The sequence below is a fragment of the Phyllobates terribilis genome, unplaced genomic scaffold (assembly GCF_046119375.1).
Source record: "Phyllobates terribilis strain yellow unplaced genomic scaffold, ASM4611937v1 Scaffold_7__3_contigs__length_470593459, whole genome shotgun sequence".
NCBI classification, from domain to species: Eukaryota; Metazoa; Chordata; class Amphibia; order Anura; family Dendrobatidae; genus Phyllobates; species Phyllobates terribilis.
Window position 1 is genome coordinate 157,395,751 of NW_027362767.1, and position 18,663 is coordinate 157,414,413.

General features: G+C 32.6%; 1 long non-coding RNA gene across 1 annotated transcript in view; it reads right to left on the reverse strand.

The window, feature by feature from the left end:
• The window catches only part of LOC141154070 (uncharacterized), a 64,836-nt gene extending 50,356 nt beyond the window's left edge, over positions 1-14,480 (reverse strand). Inside the window, exons 1-3 of the long non-coding RNA XR_012247390.1 lie at positions 14,283-14,480; positions 12,012-13,308; positions 9,967-9,999 (exon numbers count right to left, since the gene is read on the reverse strand). This is a non-coding gene — a long non-coding RNA (uncharacterized lncRNA). The remainder of the gene's footprint in view (positions 1-9,966; positions 10,000-12,011; positions 13,309-14,282) is intronic.
• Between the last annotated feature and the right edge of the window lie 4,183 nt (positions 14,481-18,663).

The following is an 18,663-nucleotide window of genomic DNA, read 5'->3' on the forward strand; positions in this document are numbered from 1 at the left end:
TTGTATATACCTGTGTGTATGTGATTGTATATACCTCTGTGTATGTGATTGTATATACCTGTGTGTATGTGATTGTATATACCTGTGTGTATGTGACTGTACATACCTGTGTGTATGTGATTGTATATACCTGTGTGTATGTGACTGTATATACCTGTGTGTATGTGATTGTATATACCTGTGTGTATGTGGCTGTATATACCTGTGTATGTGACTGTATATACCTGTGTCTATGTGATTGTATATACCTGTGTGTATGTGATTGTATATACCTGTGTGTATGTGATTGTATATACCTATGTGTATGTGATTGTATATACCTGTGTGTATGTGATTGTATATACCTGTGTGTATGTGACTGTACATACCTGTGTGTATGTGATTGTATATACCTGTGTGTATGTGATTGTATATACCTGTGTGTATGTGACTGTACATACCTGTGTGTATGTGATTGTATATACCTGTGTGTATGTGGCTGTATATACCTGTGTATGTGATTGTATATACCTGTGTGTATGTGACTGTATATACCTGTGTGTATGTGATTTGTATATACCTGTGTGTATGTGACTGTATATACCTCTGTGTATGTGGCTGTATATACCTCTGTGTATGTGATTGTATATACCTCTGTGTATGTGATTGTATATACCTGTGTGTATGTGACTGTATATACCTCTGTGTATGTGGCTGTATATACCTCTGTGTATGTGATTGTATATACCTCTGTGTATGTGATTGTATATACCTGTGTGTATGTGACTGTGTATACCTGTGTGTATGTGATTGTATATACCTGGGTGTATGTGGCTGTATATACCTGTGTGTATGTGACTGTATATACCTGTGTGTATGTGATTGTATATACCTGTGTATATGTGGCTGTATATACCTGTGTGTATGTGATTGTATATACCTGGGTGTATGTGATTGTATATACCCGTGTATGTGATTGTATATACCTGTGTGTATGTGATTGTATATACCTGTGTGTATGTGATTGTATATACCTGTGTGTATGTGATTGTATATACCTGTGTGTATGTGATTGTATATACCTGGGTGTATGTGGCTGTATATACCTGTGTGTATGTGATTGTATATACCTGTGTGTATGTGATTGTATATACCTGGGTGTATGTGATTGTATATACCTGGGTGTATGTGGCTGTATATACCTCTGTGTATGTGATTGTATATACCTCTGTGTATGTGATTGTATATACCTGTGTGTATGTGATTGTATATACCTGTGTATGTGATTTGTATATACCTCTGTGTATGTGATTGTATATACCTGTGTGTATGTGATTGTATATACCTGTGTGTATGTGGCTGTATATACCTGTGTGTATGTGATTGTATATACCTGTGTCTATGTGATTGTATATACCTGTGTGTATGTGGCTGTATATACCTGTGTGTATGTGATTGTATATACCTGTGTGTATGTGATTGTATATACCTGTGTGTATGTGATTGTATATACCTGGGTGTATGTGATTGTATATACCTGTGTGTATGTGACTGTATATACCTCTGTGTATGTGATTTGTATATACCTCTGTGTATGTGATTGTATATACCTGTGTGTATGTGATTGTATATACCTGTGTGTATGTGATTGTATATACCTGTGTGTATGTGATTGTATATACCTGTGTGTATGTGATTGTATATACCTGTGTGTATGTGATTGTATATACCTGTGTGTATGTGATTGTATATACCTGTGTGTATGTGATTGTATATACCTCTGTGTATGTGATTGTATATTCCTGTGTGTATGTGATTGTATATACCTGTGTGTATGTGATTTGTATATACCTGTGTGTATCTGGCTGTATATACCTGTGTGTATGTGATTGTATATACCTGTGTGTATGTGACTGTGTATACCTGTGTGTATGTGATTGTATATACCTGTGTGTATGTGTCTGTATATACCTCTGTGTATGTGGCTGTATATACCTGTGTGTATGTGATTGTATATACCTCTGTGTATGTGATTGTATATACCTGTGTGTATGTGATTGTATATACCTGTGTGTATGTGATTGTATATACCTCTGTGTATGTGATTGTATATACCTGTGTGTATGTGATTGTATATACCTGTGTGTATGTGATTGTATATACCTGTGTGTATGTGACTGTATATACCTGTGTGTATGTGATTGTATATACCTGTGTATGTGACTGTATATACCTGGGTGTATGTGATTGTATATACCTGTGTGTATGTGATTGTATATACCTGTGTGTATGTGACTGTATATACCTGTGTGTATGTGATTGTATATACCTGTGTATGTGGCTGTATATACCTGTGTGTATTTGGCTGTATATACCTGTGTGTATGTGGCTGTATATACCTGTGTGTATGTGATTGTATATACCTGTGTATGTGATTGTATATACCTGTGTGTATGTGATTGTATATACCTCTGTGTATGTGACTGTATATACCTGTGTGTATGTGACTGTATATACCTGTGTGTATGTGACTGTATATACCTGTGTGTATGTGATTGTATATACCTGTGTATGTGATTGTATATACCTGTGTGTATGTGATTGTATATACCTCTGTGTATGTGACTGTATATACCTGTGTGTATGTGACTGTATATACCTGTGTGTATGTGATTGTATATACCTCTGTGTATGTGATTGTATATACCTGTGTGTATGTGATTGTATATACCTGTGTGTATGTGACTGTATATACCTGTGTGTATGTGACTGTATATACCTGTGTGTATGTGATTGTATATACCTGTGTGTATGTGACTGTATATACCTGTGTGTATGTGACTGTATATACCTGTGTGTATGTGATTGTATATACCTGTGTGTATGTGACTGTATATACCTGTGTGTATGTGATTGTATATACCTGTGTGTATGTGATTGTATATACCTCTGTGTATGTGATTGTATATACCTGTGTGTATGTGACTGTACATACCTGTGTGTATGTGATTGTATATACCTGTGTGTATGTGATTGTATATACCTGTGTGTATGTGATTGTATATACATGTGTGTATGTGATTGTATATACCTGTGTGTATGTGATTGTATATACCTGTGTGTATGTGATTGTATATACCTCTGTGTATGTGATTGTATATACCTGTGTGTATGTGGCTGTATATACCTGTGTATGTGACTGTATATACCTGTGTCTATGTGATTGTATATACCTGTGTGTATGTGATTGTATATACCTGTGTGTATGTGACTGTATATACCTGTGTGTATGTGATTGTATATACCTGTGTGTATGTGACTGTACATACCTGTGTGTATGTGATTGTATATACCTGTGTGTATGTGACTGTATATACCTGTGTGTATGTGATTGTATATACCTGTGTGTATGTGGCTGTATATACCTGTGTATGTGACTGTATATACCTGTGTCTATGTGATTGTATATACCTGTGTGTATGTGATTGTATATACCTGTGTGTATGTGACTGTATATACCTGTGTGTATGTGATTGTATATACCTGTGTGTATGTGACTGTACATACCTGTGTGTATGTGATTGTATATACCTGTGTGTATGTGACTGTATATACCTGTGTGTATGTGATTGTATATACCTGTGTGTATGTGGCTGTATATACCTGTGTATGTGACTGTATATACCTGTGTCTATGTGATTGTATATACCTGTGTGTATGTGATTGTATATACCTCTGTGTATGTGATTGTATATACCTGTGTGTATGTGATTGTATATACCTGTGTGTATGTGACTGTACATACCTGTGTGTATGTGATTGTATATACCTGTGTGTATGTGATTGTATATACCTGTGTGTATGTGATTGTATATACCTGTGTGTATGTGACTGTACATACCTGTGTGTATGTGATTGTATATACCTGTGTGTATGTGATTGTATATACCTCTGTGTATGTGGCTGTATATACCTGTGTATGTGATTGTATATACCTGTGTGTATGTGACTGTATATACCTGTGTGTATGTGATTTGTATATACCTGTGTGTATGTGACTGTATATACCTCTGTGTATGTGGCTGTATATACCTCTGTGTATGTGATTGTATATACCTCTGTGTATGTGATTGTATATACCTGTGTGTATGTGACTGTATATACCTCTGTGTATGTGGCTGTATATACCTCTGTGTATGTGATTGTATATACCTCTGTGTATGTGATTGTATATACCTGTGTGTATGTGACTGTGTATACCTGTGTGTATGTGATTGTATATACCTGTGTGTATGTGGCTGTATATACCTGTGTGTATGTGACTGTATATACCTGTGTGTATGTGATTGTATATACCTGTGTGTATGTGGCTGTATATACCTGTGTGTATGTGATTGTATATACCTGGGTGTATGTGATTGTATATACCTGTGTGTATGTGATTGTATATACCTGGGTGTATGTGATTGTATATACCTGTGTGTATGTGATTGTATATACCTGGGTGTATGTGGCTGTATATACCTGTGTGTATGTGGCTGTATATACCTGTGTGTATGTGATTGTATATACCTGTGTGTATGTGGCTGTATATACCTGTGTGTATGTGACTGTATATACCTGTGTATGTGATTGTATATACCTGTGTGTATGTGACTGTATATACCTGTGTGTATGTGATTTGTATATACCTGTGTGTATGTGACTGTATATACCTCTGTGTATGTGGCTGTATATACCTCTGTGTATGTGATTGTATATACCTGTGTGTATGTGATTGTATATACCTGGGTGTATGTGATTGTATATACCTGGGTGTATGTGATTGTATATACCTGTGTGTATGTGACTGTATATACCTGTGTGTATGTGATTTGTATATACCTGTGTGTATGTGACTGTATATACCTCTGTGTATGTGGCTGTATATACCTCTGTGTATGTGATTGTATATACCTCTGTGTATGTGATTGTATATACCTGTGTGTATGTGACTGTATATACCTCTGTGTATGTGGCTGTATATACCTCTGTGTATGTGATTGTATATACCTCTGTGTATGTGATTGTATATACCTGTGTGTATGTGACTGTGTATACCTGTGTGTATGTGATTGTATATACCTGTGTGTATGTGGCTGTATATACCTGTGTGTATGTGACTGTATATACCTGTGTGTATGTGATTGTATATACCTGTGTGTATGTGGCTGTATATACCTGTGTGTATGTGATTGTATATACCTGTGTGTATGTGATTGTATATACCTGTGTGTATGTGATTGTATATACCTGGGTGTATGTGATTGTATATACCTGTGTGTATGTGATTGTATATACCTGTGTGTATGTGATTGTATATACCTGTGTGTATGTGGCTGTATATACCTGTGTGTATGTGATTGTATATACCTGTGTGTATGTGGCTGTATATACCTGTGTGTATGTGACTGTATATACCTGTGTGTATGTGATTGTATATACCTGGGTGTATGTGGCTGTATATACCTGTGTGTATGTGGCTGTATATACCTGTGTGTATGTGATTGTATATACCTGTGTGTATGTGGCTGTATATACCTGTGTGTATGTGACTGTATATACCTGTGTGTATGTGATTGTATATACCTGTGTGTATGTGATTGTGTATACCTGTGTGTATGTGATTGTATATACCTGTGTGTATGTGGCTGTATATACCTGTGTGTATGTGACTGTATATACCTGTGTGTATGTGACTGTATATACCTGTGTGTATGTGGCTGTATATACCTGTGTGTATGTGATTGTATATACCTGTGTGTATGTGGCTGTATATACCTGTGTGTATGTGATTGTATATACCTGTGTGTATGTGATTTGTATATACCTGTGTGTATGTGATTGTATATACCTGTGTGTATGTGACTGTATATACCTGTGTGTATGTGACTGTATATACCTGGGTGTATGTGACTGTGTATACCTGTGTGTATGTGATTGTATATACCTGTGTGTATGTGGCTGTATATACCTGTGTGTATGTGATTGTATATACCTGTGTGTATGTGACTGTATATACCTGTGTGTATGTGATTGTATATACCTGTGTGTATGTGATTGTATATACCTGTGTGTATGTGATTGTATATACCTGGGTGTATGTGACTGTGTATACCTGTGTGTATGTGATTGTATATACCTGTGTGTATGTGATTGTATATACCTGTGTGTATGTGATTGTATATACCTGTGTGTATGTGGCTGTATATACCTGTGTGTTTGTGGCTGTATATACCTGTGTGTATGTGATTGTATATACCTGTGTGTATGTGATTGTATATACCTGTGTGTATGTGATTTGTATATACCTGTGTGTATGTGACTGTATATACCTGTGTGTATGTGATTGTATATACCTGTGTGTATGTGATTTGTATATACCTGTGTGTATGTGATTGTATATACCTGTGTGTATGTGACTGTATATACCTGTGTGTATGTGACTGTATATACCTGGGTGTATGTGACTGTATATACCTGTGTGTATGTGGCTGTATATACCTGTGTGTATGTGGCTGTATATACCTGTGTGTATGTGGCTGTATATACCTGTGTGTATGTGATTGTATATACCTGTGTGTATGTGACTGTATATACCTGTGTGTATGTGATTGTATATACCTGTGTGTATGTGGCTGTATATACCTGTGTGTATGTGATTGTATATACCTGTGTGTATGTGACTGTATATACCTGTGTGTATGTGATTGTATATACCTGTGTGTATGTGATTGTATATACCTGTGTGTATGTGACTGTATATACCTGTGTGTATGTGATTGTATATACCTGTGTGTATGTGACTGTATATACCTGTGTGTATGTGATTGTATATACCTGTGTGTATGTGATTGTATACACCCTGTTTATAGTACATAAATAACACATTGTAGAGCTCGTTTCTATACTATTAGAGGCAGATCTGCTCTTCTGCTATTATCCAGCACTGTCAGACGCGGTGATGTTGGGCTCCATTGTGCTCCGCCACATAGTGCCCTCCCCTGCTTTATAATACGGTATATTAGCTGTTGTATGTAATTACAGCCTGGGAGCGCCTCCTCCTGGGATTCACTTTCTCGCCTTTGCTTGTAAGCACCATTGTGTGTGAATATTTTCTTCTTACGTTACAGTTTTGTCTCTAAGATATATAGGTGAAGAGATAGATAGATAATAGATAATAGATAGATAGATAATAGATAGATAGATAATAGATAGATAGAAGGATAGATAGATGATAGATAATAGATAGATAATAGATAGATAGATAGATAGATAGATAGATAGATAGATAGATAGAGAGATAATAAATAATAGATAGATAATAGATAGATAGATAGATAGATAGATAATAAATAATAGATAGATAATAGATAATGGATGATAGATAATAGATGATAGATAGATGGATAGATAATAGATAGATGGATAATAGATAGATATATAATAGATAGATAATAGATAGATAGATAGATAGATAATAGATAGATAATAGATAGATAATAGATAGATGATAGATAATAGATAGATAGATAGATAGATAGATAGATAGATAATAGATAGATAATAGATAGATAGATAGATAATAGATAGATAATAGATAGATAGATGATAGATAGATAATAGATAGAAGGATAGATAGATGATAGATAATAGATAGATAGATAATAGATAGATAGATAATAGATGATAGATAGATGATAGATAGATAATAGATAGATAGATGATAGATAATAGATGATAGATAGATAATAGATAGATAGATGATAGATAATAGATAGATAATAGATGATAGATAATAGATAGATAATAGATAGATAGATAGATAGATAATAGATAGATAGATGGTAGATAGATAATAGATAGATAATAGATGATAGATAATAGATAGATAATAGATAATGGATGATAGATAATAGATGATAGATAGATGATAGATAGATGATAGATAGATGGATAGATAATAGATAGATGGATAATAGATAGATGATAGATAATAGATAATAGATAGATGATAGATAGATAGATGGTAGAAAATAGATAGATTGATAATAGATAGATGATAAATTGATAGATAGATGATAGATAATAGATAATAGATGATAGATAGATGATAGATAGATAATAGATAAATAGATGATAGATAGATAGATGGTAGATAGATAGAGAGATAGATAGATAATAGATAGATAATAGATAGATAGATAGATAGATAGATAGATAGATGATAGATAGATAGATAGAGAGATATATAGATAATAGATAGATAATAGATAATGGATGATAGATAATAGATGATAGATAGATGATAGATAGATGATAGATAGATGATAGATAGATAGATAGATGATAGATAGATGGATAGATAATAGATAGATGGATAATAGATAGATGATAGATAATAGATAATAGATAGATGATAGATAGATAGATGGTAGAAAATAGATAGATTGATAATAGATAGATGATAAATAGATAGATAGATGATAGATAGATAATAGATAACAGATTAGGTAATATATAATAGACATATAGATAGATAATAGATAGATAATAGATAATAGATAGATGATAGATAATAGATAGATAATAGATAATAGATATATAGATAATAGATAGATAATAGATAGATAATAGATAATAGATAGATGATAGATAGATAGATAGATAGATAATAGATAGATAATATATAAATAATATATAGATAGATAATAGATAGATAGATAGATAGATAATAGATAGATAATAGATAGATAATAGATAAATAATAGATAGATAATAAATAGATGATAGATAGATGATAGATGATAGATAGATAATAAATAGATGATAGATAGATGATAGATAGATAATAAATAGATGATAGATAGATGATAGATGATAGATAGATGATAACTTGGTGGAGATTATGTACAATAGATAGCTGTTGCATAACGTCACAAACGTTTCCTTTACACCACGGAGCATCTTCCCACGCCGTCTCTCTACCTCTTCTAGGCTTACTTGTTTCTGCCTCCAGGTCCTCTGTCTTCCCCACAGCTCAGCTTAGTACTACAGTCCAGTAAGTGACAGTCCTGTCTTCAACCCGCGGTCCTGCATCTTCCTCTCCCTTAGGGGACCTAGTTTTCCACTATGGCCGGTACTTAGCTTCTGCACTTGCTGATTCTTTGGCACTCCCGCCCGGGGCACTCTCTTCTCACATTCCCTGTTCCGTTCTGGCCTGTCACCTCTCTGTCTCAGGGCTGTTCTGCAAGGCGTCCTCTCCCAGGACCCGTCTCTGGTGCATCACTCTGTCCTTTGACCACTTTCCTTTCTTTACTGCGGATGTCGCTATCCACTGCCTCGCTCTACACTCACGTCATCAGGGACACCCACATCACGTGGCTCTGCTGACTAGTCAGACCTTAGGTCGGCTTCTGTGACACACTGGGCCCAATCTGTCTTCCTGACAGGAAACAGTCTCTGTCTCTTCACCTTAGCCCCTCCCACTCTGGGCTAGTCCCAATCATTAACCCTAACTATCCCTACTATTGGGCAGAACACAACACTATCATCAATAATGCATGTCCCAATACACATTAAAATATACAGCAACGATACATGTGTCTTCAAGGGGGAACATGGGCAGTATGTGTATGTCCTTACAGGTAGATAGATAGATATGAGATAGATGATAGATAAATAAATAGATATGAAATACAGTGACAGTTGTCAGAGAGATATATAGATAAATATATTCGGTACATAGAATTTGTTAGATTGATATTACTGATATTGGATGGATAGATGTCAGCTGTCTGGTAACTTCCGGATGCCTGTAGTTTAGGGTTTGGTGGTGTTGCTTTGCTTAGTATTTATAATAAAACAGTAGAATAATTATAAATATTATACCAAATACAAACAATATATTGTAGAGAAAATCATGTGGCAGAATTAAAGCTTTCATACCTTTTTGCTCCTGAATTGCCCCCTCTTGTGTCTCTAAAAGAGAAAATAAGAAATACAATTATTTTTCAAAAAATATAAGTTATATTTAAGAAAGCAGCCGTTGTAAGCCCGCCATATGCAGACTGCGGCCTGCACCAGGGGCACCATTAATGTAACAGGGAATATAATGTATGGACCTGCTCATCATCCACCGGCATTGTACGAGGGAACACTGACATCTGGGATGGTTATTGCTTGTGTATCAATTATTACATCTACTATAATCAATATAAACTGTAACAAGGTAATCAATGTGGGCGATTATCTACTCTACGTGCTAGGATCAGCTGTGAGAGATACATAGTAGTAAATGTCTAGACCTGGAATTAGAAGTCTATCTGTCTCATATCTATGTATCTATTTATCTATCTATTATCTATCATCTATCTATCATCTATCTATCTATCTATCTATCATTATCTATCTATGTATTATCTATCTATTATCAATACATTATTTATCTATCTATTATCTATCTATTATCTATCTATCTGTCTGTCTATCTATCTATTATCTATCTATCTATTATCTATCTATTATCTATCTATCTATTATCTATCTATTATCTATCTATTATCTATCTATCTATTATCTATTATCTATCTATCATCTATTATCTATATATCTATTATCTATCTATCTGTCTGTCTATCTATCTATTATCTATCTATATATTATCTATCTATTATCTATCTATCTATTATCTATCTATTATCTATCTATCTATCTATTATCTGTCTATTATCTATCTATTATCTATCTATTATCTATCTATTATCTATCTATCTATCTATTATCTGTCTATTATCTATCTATTATCTATATATCTGTCTGTCTATCTATCTATCTATCTATCATCTATCTATTATCTATCTATCTATTATCTATTATCTATCTATCATCTATTATCTATATATCTATTATCTATCTATCATCTATCTATCTATCTATTATCTATCTATTATCTATCATCTATCTATCTATCTATCATCTATCTATTATCTATCTATCTATTATCTATTATCTATCTATCATCTATTATCTATATATCTATTATCTATCTATCATCTATCTATCTATCTATTATCTATCTATCTATTATCTATCATTTATCTATTATCTATCTATATCTATATATCACTCTGACCTATAAAATACTATAATAATTATTACAAATCACAAAAATCCACAGCCAAATGCATTGATATAAGCCTGATGTATAAAATACAGAGCATGCAGTTATTTCATCCTAGGCTCTACACCACTGCAAGCCAATTCTGAAAAAAAATATTATTTTTCTTCTTTTTTTAAAAAAAAAAAATAATATGAATAATAATAACAATAATAATATTTTTTTCTATAAATAAATAAAAATAGAAAAAATTACACTTGGGAGTTTACATTCAATTCATTGGTTATTTTTTTTAATTTTTGACTGATCTTTCTTATGGCAATTAATTCTCTCTTCTAAATGGAAATTTTCTTTTTCCAATTCCCGTCACTTCAGTCTTACACAACCTGATATGTGAAAATGCAGAATAGGTATACAAGAAGTCACTGCTTGTCTAGGCCTTTTCTTTACACATAATAGGGGGCCCATCGTTCCGGCACAATTCCACTTTGCCTCTCCGTCTCCCAATCCTGTTAAATTAAGATGCTAAGTGCTGGCACGGAAGATTATAATGAGAAGAGAGATGCCATGTCTGCTCGTAATGCCGTACAAAGCTCGGGCCGCAGGGTTAAATTTCCGGTCACCATGAATTTTTCTTTTTTTTTGCCTACAGCTAAGACATGCCTATAAGAGATCTTGTGCCTTAAATTATGCCGCTTGATCGGAACGTCATAAATCCTCTACAGATCAGTTAATTAGCAGGTTTCCAAATTGCCATATGTAAAAAAACAACAATTTTGTAGAAGAAGAATTTGCTTTCTTAAAGGTGTAAATATAATTGAAACATACGGCTAAATTTTAAAAAAAGATTCTAATAAAAAAAGATATTACTCACCGTGTAATCTCAGCTTTTCGCCCCGGTGGATGCAGCATTCTTGGAGATGGTAGGAAAATGAGTGTCTTCTCCGACATCCTACCCTCTTGTGGCAGTTGGTTGCATCTCCGAGTGACGTAAAAAGGTGCTATCCATTCAGGATTTTTCTCCACAGCTTTTGAGGGGGTCTCAGAATCCGTCCTTTTCTTTACGCCTATGCGCTTTGCTCTGCCTCCACAGCCTTTTTTTTTTTGCACCACAAGTCAGGTCTTCATGCCGAACGATTATGCAGCTCCATAGTAGACACAAATACCCCACAATTATAGACTTCAAGAGCCTCTCCAACACCCGAAGCTCCCGGGCAAGAAAAAAAAAATGAGTGAAAGACAATCATAGCGTGGCTCTTTTCACATAAATACTTCTTTCTCCTCTGGCTCCTCCTTGCATTCTTTTCAGTTTTGACCAAAGAAAATGTTGATTGGGGTATGACCAAACAAGGGGGAGTGGTAAGAAAGGAGAAGAAGGGGTGTGGGATGGCTTATAGGCACCTAATATAGTGCGGTCCCCTCCCCTTATACTTCACTTCACAAATTTAGAAATTCTACTCAATCTTCTTAGGAAGAAAAAAAAAATATTTTTTTTTTAGACAAAAGAAGATCAAATTCTTAGGCTCTAATTTTTTTTTACAAAATTTAAAATTTTGGTAATTTTTCCCTTTACGAAATAAAAATTTCAAATGGAAGTCATTTTGAATGACCATTATATACTAATTTTTTTTTTTTTACTTTACAGTTTGGTCAATATGTTCTCTAAAAGAATTGTCCTCCTTGCTCTTCCAGAAGTGTATAAATTGCCTTCTTCGCAGGTTTTGTATGTACACTTTTTTTTTCTCCTACGTCTGGTTTCCAGGGCTCATTTTGAGACCGTCTTTGGAAGTTGGACTAATGGTCCGTAGAAAATGCACAATGAATTCACTTTTCTGTCTTCTTGCCTGGGAACTCAGTAAGTCCTGAACTTGACAGGCAGTCTACTGAATGTTAATGAGATGTCTCAAGTTCATTGTCAAAAGGCCCTCGCAGACACCCTGTTCTCTCCCATAGACCAGCCTTCAATTCCAACGCTTGTTTTGTTCCACTGACTAAACCCTTGTGTGTGTGTGTTTTTTTTTTAATGCATTTGAAGTACCCAGACTTCCATACCGGCATAATTAGCCAAGAAAATTTGCATGGCCGGTCCTTTCAGCTAAATAAACAATTCCCATACTTACGGCTTCAAAATACCAGCTTCTGCCAAATGGGTCCACCATATCTCCTCTGCTCTGATTGTGGACAGATTAAAACAAAAAAAGGAAAAAAAAAATCAGAAAGATATGGATTATTTCAACTACTTTTTTACGACTTTCCAACATTTTTTATTTTTAAAAAATTAGGATATTCTGTTTTTTTATCAACCACCTCTACAAAATTGTCACCACATTACTGCATGATTCCTTTTTTGGGGGGGATTTTCAGCAGTGATCCAAATATAGGTGAGTCTGGTGTTTTTTTGTTTTTTTTTTATAATATTGAAAAAATATATATTTTATAACTTAAAAAAAACCAACTTAATCTGGTGTTTTTTGTTATATCCTTGGCAAATGAAGCAAATCAAAATCTTTATAGTTTTTCTTTTCTATGTTCCTATTATTGACTTTAAGATTAAATCCTACAAATTATCAATTGACAAATTTAAAATTTGAATTAGACAATTTTTTTTTTTTAAAAAATTTAATTTCTTATAATTTTTTTTTCCGTCTGTGGATATATTAATATTATTTTCTCACCAAGTTGGATAATTTGAGCCTCTTGTGTCTCTGTCTTTTGTTCAGAGAAATCTTTTCATATTGTTAGCACTCCCTGGGAGCCGATTTAAGCACGCCTTCCATAAACCCATGTGACCCTTCCCCCACCCCCCCCCCCTTACACCACCTTGTTAAAAAAAAAATGCTCATTAGCCGAAAGGAAGCTAAGAGGCATATAATTATAATTAACTACAGACACCTCTTGATTGCTTTCCCTTTTTTACCTAAAAAAAAAAAAATCTCTTTACTGTACTGTTTACGGAATTTACAATTTTACCAAAATGTTACAATTTTTTTCTCCGTTTTTGAATTTGAAAAATTTGATGCAATTTTTTAAATACTTGTGATCATTTTGTTTTCCAACGGCACACAGTACTATTTTATCCTAATTTCTCCCGTAGCTACGTCGTGATCCTATTGTATGCCAGGAATAGAGAATTTTATAAGCTTACCTACAAACGGCAGATGTAAAAAATTAATTCCAAGTAGAATACGTCTTCGAAAGTCATTTTACCCGATTGCGAAATATATTTCCCCCTCTTGTTTTCTTTCTCTGGTCTTTGAGGGGAAAGCTCTTGAAGAAAATGGGATCGTTGTGGAGAGTGGAAGGAAGCTCCTTGCGAGGAAAAAGGGGGAACTGACACGGCGTAAGGATACATGAACTACAAAGGAACACTCCACGTCCACGTAGCTTATACGTAAAGTAGACGTATTATATTTAAAAAAAAAAAAATGATATGCAGATGTGGTAAAGGGTGGTCTAAGCAACAGAAGGGATTTTGTTTCAAAGGGTGGGAATATATATTTTTTTTCACCTTTTCTATGTATTTATTGTAATTGAGTCCTTACAGGCATGCCTATCTGACTGATCATTATAGTCTCATTAGCATATATGCAAATTTGAAATCCTGTGCACAGTATGGGAGTGTAGGTTACAGCAGCATTATTTTTTTCAGAACACATCTGCATCTTTTCTCAGAATCCTAGATGATATTCTATTTTTCTTCAAGGACCAACAAAATTGATAGACATCCTTCGAAGACAGATCCAGAAAGATATATAAATATATATTTATATATATATATATGTATATATAAAAAATATATACATATATATAATTCTATATAAATCTATATATATAGACACGTGTGTTTGTGTATATATATGAATATCTTTATTTACATTTATCTATATAAATGTATGTGTGTGTATACATACAAATATACATATATTCAAACACATGTGTGTATATATAGATGTATATTTGTATGTATGCATAGAAATGTATACATATACTCTGTATATATAGTCAAACATGAGTATATATATTTGTGCATATCTTTTTGCACATTTATATGTATGCATATATTTGTGTATGTGTATATACAGTCAAACGTGTATATATACTTATATATGTGTACATTTATAAGTATGCATAGAAATGTACACAGATACTGTATATATATATATATACAAATGTGTGTGTATACATATATATATGTATGCATATATATCTATATAGTCAAACATGTATGTATATGTGTATATATGTGTGCATATGGATGTGTGTATATATATATATGCAGGCATATAAATGTATATGTGTGTGTATATATATTTACAGATATCAATGTATAAAAAATACATTTTACAATGTAACATGATTTTGCTAGGTATGAATGTTTTGGATAATGGCAACAAATACCAGTTACATCTAACTGAAATTCTATATTTTCCAACAGAAAAAAAAAACAGTTCAGCCTGAGGACGTAAGTGGCCATTTTTTTTTTTATTATTACTTTATTGATTTTTTTTTTTTTTTTTAAATCGAAATAACATTTTGGACTTTTAGAGTTTGTAGGTGTAAATACTTGTATGCCAAAAATGACAAAAGTATTCTTGGGGTGATATGACTTTTGTCATTTTTTGGCATACAAGTACTTGCATCGATTTTTCTGGCTAACACGGTGCCACAATATAACTTTGTAGGTAAAATAAACAGCTAGAATGATATGAAGCGCTTCTGTGCCGTAATAACACAACAGTTGAAGTTAATAATAAGAAGTGATGGTAATAGCAGGCTCGCATGGCATAAATGATGGGTTTGCAGCGTGAATTCCTCGCACAACGCACCAAGCATTTCATTGTCGACAACGTCTAAGCGGAACAGTAAACCGACGCTGATGACAAAGCCGAAAGGTGATCAGAAAGCAGCACAAGAGCCAATCTCACCATTGTTCGCAGTCTGTAGGAAGGATTCATTATCTGTCCCTGGTATTTGGAGTCTTTTTTTTTTTCTTCAATCAGGTATATTGAAATTAACCCCTTACATGCCCTAAGGGAGAACCACGTCTTTTTCGATTACTCCTCACTTTTTCTGTGACTGTTCTTCCTTTAAAGTAATTTTCAAGAAAAAAAATTGCAATTCTTAGTCTAGATATTTTTGATATTTGCAACTTTTTTTTTCACAGATTTTTTTTTTTTTTTTTTTTTTTTTTACATTGCGAAAGGGTTTCGCTCCAAATTTAAATCAATGTTTTAAAATTCCTAGAAAAAAAAAAAATGCCTATTTACTCCTACAAAGGTATTTTTGTACAAAATTCCATTAGGACCTTTTATATGAATTTTTTAGCCACCGCAACATTTTTTAGAATTTAAATTTAGACGTAAAGCAAAAAAAAAAAAAATTGCAGTTTTTTTTTTTGTTTAATTTTGAGAAATATATTTTACATTGTGCCTCTCCACTTTTATTCCATGGGTCAGTTTCTATTATGTCACAAGTACTTATGAATTGCTATTTATCAATGTGTAAGAAGGACATGTTTTTCTAATAACTAAAATGATTTCTTTTTTTTCTTTTCACACCAGGATTTTTATTATATTACATATTAATTATGTTTCCTTCTCGATGGATAGTGAATTTATGTATTATGCACATTTTGAGCGAGGTGATATCAAATGTGTCAGCTTTACTAAAAGTTTAAAAAGGAAAAAAAATATTAGAGACGTAAAAAGTTGATATTGTGTAAATGTCACTCATCGTAAATATTAACGTGCCAAGTTTTATCACAAAAAGGTAAGAGTAATTCTATCTATCTGTCCCATAACTATCTATTATCTATCTATCCCTCTATCCATCCATCTATCTATTATTATCTATGTATTATCTATCTATCTATTATTATCTGTCTATTATCTATCTATCATCTATCTATTATCTATAATCTATCTATTATCTATCTATCATCTATCTATTATCTATCATCTATCTATTATCTATCTATCATCTATCTATTATCTATCATCTATCTATCCTCTATCTATTATCTATCTATTATCTATCTATCATCTATTATCTATCTATCATCTATCTATTATCTATCATCTATCTATCATCTATCTATTATCTATCTATCATCTATTATCTATCTATCATCTATCTATCATCTATCTATTATCTATCTATCATCTATTATCTATCTATCATCTATCTATCTATCTATCTATTATCTATCTATCATCTATTATCTATCTATCATCTATCTATCTATCTATTATCTCTCCTTCTATTATCTATCTATCATCTATCTATCTATCTATCTATCATCTATCTATTATCTATCTATCCTTCTATCTATTATCTATCTATCTATCATCTATCTATCATCTATCTATTATCCATCTATCTATTATCTATCTATTATCTCTCTATTATTTATCTATCTATCTATCTATCTATTATCTATCTATCTATCTATTATCTATCCCATATCTATCTATCTATCTATCTATCATCTTTTTATATAATGGTTTCCCTTATTTAGTATATGATAAAGTAATCCAGAGTGATCAGTTTTAAGCTGTACATTAAATAATTTAATACAAATACAAAAAAGATTGCTTTTATTATTTTATTCTTTTTCAAAAACACTTTTATAGATATTTTTGTTTTCGTGCTAATTGGATGAAGTCGTTTTATTTAGGGAAAGAATTTATTATGACAATATGCAATACACAATGATTATTATTACCTATTATTTTTAAGACCAGATTAGAGAATTTTAAGTGGTGTCAGTGTTAACCAAATTGAATCTTTGAATAATTTTGTTTTAAAGTTTAGTTACATTTGGAGAATATTTAGTGAATAATTTTATTGAATTCCAAGTGTTTTCCATTATTCTTCAAGGAGACCGGATTAAAATGATAGGATGTACTTGTAGGTAAACATTTAGGGGTTATATTAGGGGCTATATTGAAAAAGTACAGTATTATTACACTGTCATGTGAACACAAAATTACAAAATGTTGTAAAATGCAAATAATCTACATTTCGGAATAGAAGGTGGCAAAATTTGTTAGAAAATAGTCATCTATCATTATATGATGCCATTATTTAGGCATGCAAATAAAAATGAATGAGTTATTTCAAGCAATTTTCAGGTCTACAAAAAACATTTATTTTTACAATCTGTTTATTAATTGTATTGAAGTTTTAGGATTTTGATGTTTTTTTGTTGAAATCGAAGCTTTCCCAGTGGAAACATGCTGATTAGTATGTAACACAATTTATAGGCGCCGTATAGTATTTATTTCAAAAGATTGCCTGTAATTTTATGAACCTGTAAAAAAAGTGAAATAAAATGGAATTTTGAATTTAGCTTTTGTTTTTATTCTTTTTTTTTGGGTGATTCCATTAAGAATATCTCACTCGAAATGTAAAAAATACACATAAACAAATGTATAACTAAAAAAATTCAAGCCCGGCTAAACCAATCTTAATTGGAGTCAGTTTTAACAAGATTTATTCTTTAAAAAGTTCTTTAAAAATCAGTT